Below are 10,236 nucleotides of genomic sequence, written 5' to 3'. Positions count from 1 at the left end.
CACTCCGACCCTGAAGAACTCTTTCTGATCTCGAGTCTCTTAGCATATTTTTTGTGATGCACATGAAATTCTGGCATAATCCTTACTCAGTGATAAAACTTTTCTTTCTCTTTTGCTTTGTGGAGAGGCTTTTTGGATCGAGAGGCTCTTTTGATTTTAATTACATTTCTCCCCACCACCACCTCCAATAAAAGTAGTCATGCATAAAACTTGTGAGCAAGAATTCCCATGATCACCAGGAAAAGAAAAGTAGAAGAAAGCAAAATAATAAAAAAAACCCTAACAAGACTATCCTCCCTTGGGGCCAGAGAGATAGCACAGTGGATAGGGCGTTTGCCTTGCATGGGGCCAATCCTGGTTCAACCCCAGCATCCCATATGGTCCCCCAAGCACTGCCAAGCATAATTCTTGAGCACAGAGCCAGGAGTAAGCCCTGAGCATCTCCAGGTGTGGCCCTAAAAAAGCCAAAAGAAAAAAATCTATCCTCCAGTAAAGGTAAGCTTAAGGGCTAGAGTAATAGTACAGCAGGTGGGGCACTGGCCTTGCACACAGCTGACCCAGGTTCAATCCCCAGCATCCCATAGGCACCCTGACCCCACCAGGAATTATCCTAGGAGTAAGCCCTGAACACCACAGGTTATAGCCCAACCCTGCCGCCGCACCTGCTCAAAAAAAAAAAAACATTTGTTGAAATAGCTGTTCTCTAAGGCTCTAAAGCAACTCAGCAGAATCAATTTCTTTCACCTAGAGATTCTTTTGCAATGTGAGTTTTGTTATTATTATTATTATTATTATTATTATTATTATTATTATTATTATTTTAATCTGGGAGGGCCACACTTGACAGTACTCAGGAGTTACTCCTCCATCTGCATGCCGGAATTACTCCTAGCAATACTCAGGTCACCTTATGTGGTGCCTGGGATCGGCTGCTTTCAAGGCAAATGCCCTCCCCACTATACTATCACTCCACCCTGCAATGAGAGTACTTAGCGCACTCCAGACCTGCTAAATAACCAATTAATGGGATGGGGCCCAGTAATCTGTATTTTAGAAAATCTGGGTGATTCCAGTGCATGCTTTAATTTGTTCAAGGTGATGTATGTGAAGTGGAGAGAAGAGAAAGGGCAGTCTCGAGGAGGGAGTCTACCCTTCCCTCTCCGGCCACCTGTCACCGGGGCTAGTGCCGGGGGAGATCCAGAACTGATCACTACAGACCCTATGTCTCACCAGCCCCCGGAAGAGGTTATCAAACTGCACCTGGCTGCGTTCCATTTATTCTGCCCAACGGGGGAAATGATCCCTGCCACCCGATTTCTCAGGGAGCCATGAGACCCGGGCTGAAGCACGGGACTGTTATTTGCAGGAAAGGAATGTCAGTTCTAAATTTTTACCCAGGCTGGGGCTGGAGCAATAGCACAGCGGGTAGGGCGTTTGCCTTGCACGCGGCCAACCCGGGTTCGATTCCCAGCATCCCATACGGTCCCCTGAGCACCGCCAGGGGTCATTCCTGAGTGTAGAGCCAGGAATAACCCCTGTGCATCGCCAGGTGTGACCCTAAATAAATAAATACATTTTTACCCAGGCTTTCCAGGTCTGCCTCACAAAAAAAAAAAAAAAAAAAGAACTTCAGGAGGGAAGGAGTATAAAGTGAAAGGATTTTATTTCAACATTGGGAGGGAGGAAAGAGAGACTAACCTGTTCCAGGGAAAACAGAGTCTTCTCCAAAGGGGAGAGCTAAGAGCACACACGTCAGGGGGAGATGCAGCCACGCCCAGAGTGGAGAGGCAGCCCCTCACCTCTGCAGGTTGGTTTCATAGGTTTTCTCCCAAACTGCTCCCATATGGGACTTTCTGCACAGATAAGAGCCTGCTGCGATGGCAGGGGGAGGTTGTAACTTTTGGTGGTGCACCATCATGTCCTCATCATAACCCTTTGTTCCTGGGAGGGGGAGAGAGATAGTACAATGGGCAGGTCCTTGCACGGGAAGACCCCGGTTCAATCCCCAGCACCACATATGATCCTGCTACCACTTCCAGAAGGACCCCTGAGCACAGAGCCAAGAGTAAAACCCTGAATACCTCCAGGCGTGGCCAAAGAAAGCTAATTAATAATAATCCAGCCAGCCCTAAGATGTTGACTAACAGCCAGACCGTTGTATTAAGTAGTGTGTGTGTGTGCGCGTGCGTGCGCGCACGCTGACCATCCACCCTCTATTACTTCCCATTTCTCACTCTCATGAAAATCCTAATTTGTCAAAGACAGAAGCTTTGCCAAGTCCCATGGGCATAAGGGCTCATTCATGAGTTCAGCTAATGAAATGAAGATGAACTTTCTCAAGAGGCAAAAGTAAGAGTGGGGAGGGGCTAGCGGGGAAGCCAGCGGGGAAGACAAATGGCTGCTATATTCTCAGGAAACAGTTTGCAGGTTCAGCCCATCAGAGGGTGATGGTGGGGTGAAGCTTCACAAAAAAAAGATCCTGCACGATATTAACACAGACACAAGCTCCAAGTCACAAATGTTTCTACCCCCACACAGTAGAGAGAGGACTGTGGGCAGGATCAAGTACCCGTACATCATGGCTAAGTCAAAGGGCGAGGACGGTCTTCTACGGAGCTGGAGCGATCGTACAGCAGTTAGGGCGTTTGCCTTGCACGCAGCCAACCCAGGTTTGATTCCCGGCATCCCATATGTCCCCCTGATGTCAGTGGACCCCACGGGTGGCTCATGTGGAGTGGGGAGGAGAAAGACGGTCACTTTTCCCAATCCGTCTCTGCCACCGGGACCCAGGGTTACTGGGCTCTCGTCTCACTCACAGAAAGAAATTTCAGGAGTAGACAAGCAGTCAAGCAAAACAGATTTTTTATTTGGAGGTTTTTGAAGGTGTGGAGGGGGAGTGAGTGAGGGGGAAGAAGACAGAGAGAGAGACAGAGAGAGTAACGCATCCAAGAGAGAACGTGGGCTTCTCCAAGGGCAGAGAGAGCCCCTACACATACCCTGGCATTAGACAAGAAAGCATGAAAGTACACACCTCTTAGGGGAGATGCGGGCGACACATGTGCTCAGTCACCACATGTGCTCAGTCACCACATGTGCTCAGCCACATGGGCACAGTCAGCACACGGGTTTGGGCAGCATATGTGCGCCCTTCCTTTGTTCAAGGTGGCCTTTATAGGGTTTCTCCAACCTGCCCCATGTGGGCTTCTACCGAGGTAAAAGTCGGTTGCTTAAGGAGGTTACCAGGGAGGTTGGGAATGGTGATGGTCTTCTTTGAAATTCCTTTCCTGGCCTTTTGTTCCTGCAGGAGCTTATTTGGGGTCTGTTGCTGGTGCCAGGCGAGGGTCTTACCAGGCCTTAGTTCCTGTTTTTCCTGTTTTCTGGAAGATTGACTTTTGCCATTGCGTTGGAAGGGGGCCTACCCTGTCTACTTGCCTACATCACCCCGAGCACTGGCAGGAGTGATTCCTGAGTGCAGAGCCAGGAGTAACCCCAGAGCATCGCTGGGTGTGACCCAAAAAAGAAAAAAAAAGCCCGCCCCCGCCCAGACGAGACCCCGAGCGGCCCTACACTAACGGTTCCTGAACGACCATGATCCCAGAGGCCCACTAATTTCGGCACCCAGCAGCTTCTTGCAGAAATGCCTCTAGACTATGAACTGAGCTACGGCCCCATGCCACTCCAGGAGGGAAAAGGTTTTTCTCTCTTGGCCTTTCCTTTTGGTGGTGGGGGCAGTGTGGCAACCACCATCTTTTAGAGCCCACTAAACAGAGGTACGAGCTTGCAGTGACGTGACTTCTTGCAGAAATTTCTCTGGACTTAATTACAAAGATACCAGAAATCCAAAACCGCGCGGCCGCAAGTCCTCATATGCTTTTTATTCTCAGCAATGGAAAACAGGTCTGACTATTGGGTGGAAATTCCAAATAATAATAGTGAGTTTCTGTTGAAATACTGAATGTAATCAAAGTAAAGAGAAAGTAAAGTGAAAATCATGAGCCACACAGGCGGCGGGGGGGGGTGGGGGTTGGATGGGGGGTATACTGGGGTTCTTGGTGGTGGAACATGATGTGCACTGGTGAAGGGATGAGTGTTTGATCATTGTATGACTGAGACTTAATCCTGGAAGCTTTGTAACTTTTCTCATGGTGATTAAATAAATAAATAAATACCATTCACAGAAAAAAAAAAGGTCTTTAGTGAGTCTAGCATGGTAACAAGTACACTTTACTTCTGTGGCGAAAGGCACTGAGGGGCACCAGTTATCACTGCTGCTTGCAACAGCTAGAGCCAATTTCATTATTCAGTCACTATTTATTAAGCACCATGTGGCAGGAGAAGCTCCCACCACTAGGGGGCGCGACGAAGCAGAAAATTTACTCTCATAACCTCAGGAACTCACATTAAGGTTGCAAGAATCAGAAAATGATGAAAAAAGAGAGAAAGACGAAGAGGAAAGCTGGGCACATTTCTTAATGTAGCTTCTCTTTAAGGAAATTAAGTAAGCGAGGCCGGAGCCATAGCACAGAGGGTAGGGTACTTGCCTTGCATGGAGCTAATCAGGGTTCGATTCCCGGCATCCCAGATGGTCCCCCCAGCACCTCCAGGAGTGATTCCTGAGTGCAGAGCCAGGAGAAACCCCTGAGCATCGCCGGGTATCACCCAAAAAAAACCAAAAAAGTATATTAAATTAAAAAAAAAGAAAGAAAGAAAGGGTCTGAGAGATAGTACAGGGGGTATGGCAATTTAGCCGAGGATTCCCGTTCTTGCCTGGAGCTCTGCGACCAGGGTTTGATCCATGGCACCCCATAAGACGGTCTCCTGAGCACCTCCAAAACTGATCCCTGAGTGCAGCACCAGGAAAAAGCCGTGAGCAACAAGGAATGTGGCCCCAAAAACAAGAAAAGAAGAAGAAAGGAAACAGTGGTTTAAATGCAAAAATGATGAGGAAGGACGAGAGGAGCACCTTTAGAAATGGTCTGGCAAATAATAATAAATAATAATTCGATATTTTTTAAATGTAAAACAAGAAAGAAAAGGAAGGAAGGAAGGAAGGAAGGAAGGAAGGAAGGAAGGAAGGAAGGAAGGAAGGAAGGAAGGAAGGAAGGAAGGAAGGAAGGAAGGAAGGAAGGAAGGAAGGAAGGAAGGAAGGAAGGAAGGAAGGAAGGAGCAAGAGCTATGTGGGAAAAGAAATCCGAGTTGAGAGCCCCGCAAGCCAGCCCCGCAGGACGCGGGGAGCAATGCCGAAAGCAGGAGCCCCGCCTGTGCAAAAGCTGGGCTGGAAGGCAGGGCTCTGGCAGCGGCCGGCGGGCGATTAGGAAGGAAAAAGGAACCCGAGGGGGTGTGCGAGGAAGCTGGCGGCCCGGCCTGGTAGCATCGCTGGCACCGCGAGGCCTGCCACTCGCCCTCCAATGGCCCAATCGATCACCCCGGGGGCCCAGCTCTGCACGAAAAGGCGCCGATGGTGATTTACTGCTGAATCCTTGCCCTCCAGCTCGCCCTTCAAGTGCCCCCGGGCTGATTTTGTTGGCCCTATGCCGCCATCTGCTGGCCATGCTCCATAAGTGCTCGCCGTGGCCTCAAGGGCTTCTCGGGGGCTAAGGAACACTCCGGGAGCGGCTTACCTCAATGTGACCCCCAGAAGCAGGAACTCAGTGCATCTTCACTTACCTGATTAGCAAGACTCACGGAAGTCCCAGAATAAGCTTTTCAAACTGTCCCTACTAAAACTAAAAGAGAATTTTTTTTCAGAGAAAAGGTAATTAAATTTTAAAAATCTAAATAAGGGGAGGGGAGAAATAGCAGAGGGTAAGCAGGTAAGGTGCTCGTCTTGAACAGGGTGGGGGCCCTGATTTGACCCCTGGCACCCCAGAGGATTCCCCAGCACCTCCAAGGGGGATCCCTGCAAACAGAAGCCCTGAGCAAAACTCATCTGGTGTGGCCCCAAAACACAAATACAGGGGCCGGAGCGATAGCACAGCGGGTAGGGCGTTTGCCTTGCACGAGACCGACCCAGGTTCGATCCCCGGCATCCCATATGATCCCCCCAAGCACCGCCAGGAGAAATTCCTGAGTGCATGAGCCAGGAGTAACCCCTGAGCATCGATTGCAGAGTGTGACCCAAAAGGCAAAAAAAATGGCTGGAGAAACTGAAAATGATGGTGGTGGGAAGGTGTAATGGTGGTGGGATTGGTGTTGGAATATTGAAGGTAGTTAATCACTGTGAACCATTTTATAAAATTAAATTTTCAAAGAGAAAATTTCCTAAAGACAAAAATTTCAAAATAAAAAAAAGTAAGTATATCTAAACAATGACAATACAAAAGTACTAAAAATTATAGCCTGGGATGTAGAAGAGTTGAGCAGTAGGGCACCACCCCGGCACGCAAGAAGCCCTGGGTTCAATCCCCAGCACTGCAGGACTGCAAAAAATAAAAATGAAAATACAGGGGTCAGAGAGATAGCCCACCCGGGTAGATCCCAGACACCACACGCCCCTGCAAGCACCTCCAGGTCCATCCCTGAAAACCCCAGCCCGTGGGGTGGTGCTAGATCCATGGCACCGTGAACCCAGCCAGCAGACATGGTCTAGCCCGCACACTGAACTGCTATCAGAGGAGGGGTCCCTGGAGCACTGCTTCAGAGGCTCCAAAAAAAAAAAAAAAATCCATGAAGAATACAGGGCAGTAGGGGCCGGAAAGATAGGATGTGCTTGTCTTGCTCTTGGCCAGCCCGGGTTCGATCCCTGGCACCACGTATCGTTCCCTGAGCCCACCAGGAGTGATTCCGGAGTAACCCTTGAGCATCGCTGGGTAATAAAGTACTTAACCTCTATTGAAGCCATCAACAGATTATTTCTTTCTATATAACACACGAGGGTGATCGTTTTGCCTCTTCCTTCTTGCTTGCTTGTTTCTCACAGTATGACCGCCTTTATCTGGTCCCCTCCACACTGACGCAAGTCCAAGATTTCCTCTTAGCACTGGGCGGTAACCCACTGTGCCTATGAGCTGCATTTTAAACTCCTCCCATTGCTCTGTTGACACTTTGATCATCTCCAGATCTTGGCCACTGTGAATAACTCAGGGGTCCTCAGGATTTGCTCCCAGTACAATGCTCAGGGAATCCTGGAGTGCCAGGGGGGCCAACGCAGACCCCCAGCCTGTGCAAAGCACACGTTCTAGACCTCAGTGCTGGCTCCTTACATCCATCTTGTTTAATTCATGTCTTTGTGTACTTGAGAGAGATGCCGAGAAATAGAACTGCTAGACCATATGGGAGTTCTATTTTTAATATTCCGTTTTCCATAGAAGCTGAACAGATGACAGTCCCTCCAGCCAGTGAACGAAGGACCCTCCAGCCCACCCCCTCTGACATGGGTTGTATCCAGACTTGATACAGGCCGTGCTCCCTGGCATGAGGTGACATTCTCGGGTTGATTTGCATCATCAGAGACGATGAATGCTTTCCCGCGTGCCATCTGCATGTCTGCTTTGAGGAAGTGTCTTCTTAGCTCTTCTCCCCGGTTTTTTTTATAAGGTTGCTTCTTCCTTAAGTTTTGTGGGTCCTGGGCCAGAGCCACAGTACAGCAGGTGGGGCACTTGCCTTGTATGCAGCCAACCCAGGTTCATTCCCCAGCATCCCATATGGTCCTCTGAGCACCGCCAGGGGTGATTCCTGAGCACAGACCTAGCAGTAACCCGAGTACCACTGGGCCCCAAAAATATCATTATGAGTCCTTTTTCTATCTTAGATAATAAGCCTTTGGCAGTTGTATGGGATACAAATATTTTCTCTCATTCCATTAGATTTTTACTGTCATTTTCTTTTTCACATAGCAGAAACTTTTTGCTTCAATGTGGAGTATTTGTTTTCCTTGGCTTTTGTTTTCATTGCCCGTGGACTTGAATCACTGAAGACACCTCTGAGGGCGGTACGGTGGGGAGTTCTGTGTTTCCTTCTGTGGATTCAAATCTAACATGGAGGGGCCAAAGTGACAGTACAGCAGGAAGGTTCCATCTCCAGCATCCCATAAGGTCTCCCACGCACAGCCAGGAGTGATTCCTGAGTGCAGAGCCAGGAGCAAGCCCTGAGCACCGCCAGGTGTGGCCCCAAAACATAACAAAATCAAATCCAATATAAAAATGTTTATATATTTATTAGTTTTGTCATCTCCAGTGCAGGCTCTGGGGTCACTCCCAGAGGGTCCGGGCTCAGAAGACCGTGCAGTGGTGGGAACCTGTGGTCCTACACAGGTTCTCTGCACCCTAACAGGGAGATCTTCAACCCCCACAGAATCTTGCCTGTGACTTTTCCCTCCGAGTGACACCCAGAGTAACTGCAGCTAATAGTTAAGGAGGAAAAGAATGACTCCCAACTGGTGGAGTGTTTATTCTTTCTCCCTTACCTATCTGCTGCCTCCAGGTCATAGCCACATTGTACTGAAGACTCCAGCCAAAGAAAACGGGCAGAGAGAGAGGAGAGAGAGAGAGAGAGAGAGAGAGAGAGAGAGAGAGAGAGAGAGAGAGAGAGAGAGAGAGAGAGAGAGGAGGGGGGAGGGAGAAAGGGAGGGCGGGAAGACATCCAGAGGTGAGAGGAAACTACCTCCAAATAACTGAGCAACTTTCCCTGGACACAGTTACTCTGGAGATAGCCTGTGGGCACCCCCTCCTGCCTCGAGAAAAGACTGTCACTGTCACTGTCATCCCATTGCTCATTGATTTGCTCGAGCAGGCACCAGTAAGGTATCCATTTTGAGACTTGTTACTGTTTGTTTGTTTTTTCTGGCATACTGAATACACCACGGGTAGCTGCCAGGCTCTGCCGTGCGGGCGAGATACTCTCGGTAGCTTGCCGGGCTCTCCAAGAGGGGCGGAAGAGTCAAACCCAGGTCAGCCTCGTGCAAGGCGAACGCCCTACCGGCTGTGCTATCGCTCCAGCCCCCAAGAAAAGACAATCAAATAAATTCTCTTCTGGAGTCTCTGAGAAAGAATCCAGGCCTTCCTCCTGATTCCGGGATGTGTAAGGCCAGACACCTGAACGACAGAGCTGAAGAGAATAAATGTGGGTTGTTACCATGAGCTTGTGACCATTCTCTAGAGCAGAAATAGGAAAGCAGCCACGCTTCTTGCCTGTTTGTTTGGGGGCCACAGAGGGCCACAGTGCTCAGGGATCGCTCCTGGTGGGCTCAGGGGACCGTGTGGGGTGCTGGGGATTGAATGCAGGTCGGCCAGGTGCAAGGCCAGCACCTACTGCTGTACTCTCGCTCCCGCCCCACCCGGGATGTCCTTGGCCAGGTGAACTGCTGGCCCATCTGCGGGCAGACGCCTTTGGCTGACTGGACCTGTGCTCCGGTGACCTTGTGAAAAGGCCACTCCCAGTGGCCCGAACCCGAACCCGCAGCCTCGCTTTCAGGAACCATTTAGAGGACGCAAATGGTCAAGGCCCTTTGCCAAAGCTCCTCCTGAGGCTCCTTCTCAAGGGCGCCAGACCCAAACCTGCTTCCCCCCACACCCCCCACACCCCCACCCCACCCCCGCAGGACTCACGGCTTCCGGCTCCTCCCCTGGCCTCCAGTTCATAATCTGCAGGAGGCTTTTGATCAGGTCTCCTCACGGGGCAGACCCACCTGGGAATGACAAAGACACCCGCAGACCCAGGCGTCCGTGGATGCTTTAGGGGACCACCCCCAGCCAGAGCAGTCTTATTTTTGAGAGGGAACCACACCCGGTGGCGCTCAGGGCTTGCTCCTGTGTCTGCCCTCAGGGATCACTCCCAGCCAGGCTTGAGGCGCCGTATGGGATGCTAGCTCGAGAAGCGTGCAAGTGCCCTACCCACTGTGCTACCTCTCTGGCCCCCTGGACAGTTCTTCAGAGAGGTCCCTCAATAGGCCAAAGGGACCTCTGATTTTGATTCTTGCACACCAAACAGTTGCTGGCTATTGAGAGGGGCTTAAGAGTCTCTGCAGCTGGGGAAACCCTAAAGGACACCAGAGTCTGGAGTCCGGCCTGAACAGGGCCCGGGTGTCACCAATGCCCCCCGCGAGTCTGCAGTGAGGGAACTGCGCCCCACAGGATGGGTTGGGGCTTATATCCAAAGGCAGTTGGGGTAGAGGCAGCAGACATGGCAAACCAGCTGTAACGGTCTCCAAGCGCCTACGTGTCTCAAACCCAAGGAACTAATCCACCGGGGGCGAGGTGGCACAGGAACTGAGCGGGTTTCACTCCAGCACCACTCAGG

Source organism: Sorex araneus, chromosome 5, assembly GCF_027595985.1.
Source record: "Sorex araneus isolate mSorAra2 chromosome 5, mSorAra2.pri, whole genome shotgun sequence".
Lineage (NCBI taxonomy): Eukaryota > Metazoa > Chordata > Mammalia > Eulipotyphla > Soricidae > Sorex > Sorex araneus.
The sequence above is the reverse complement of the archived record's forward strand: the minus strand, read 5'-3'. Positions refer to the sequence as shown.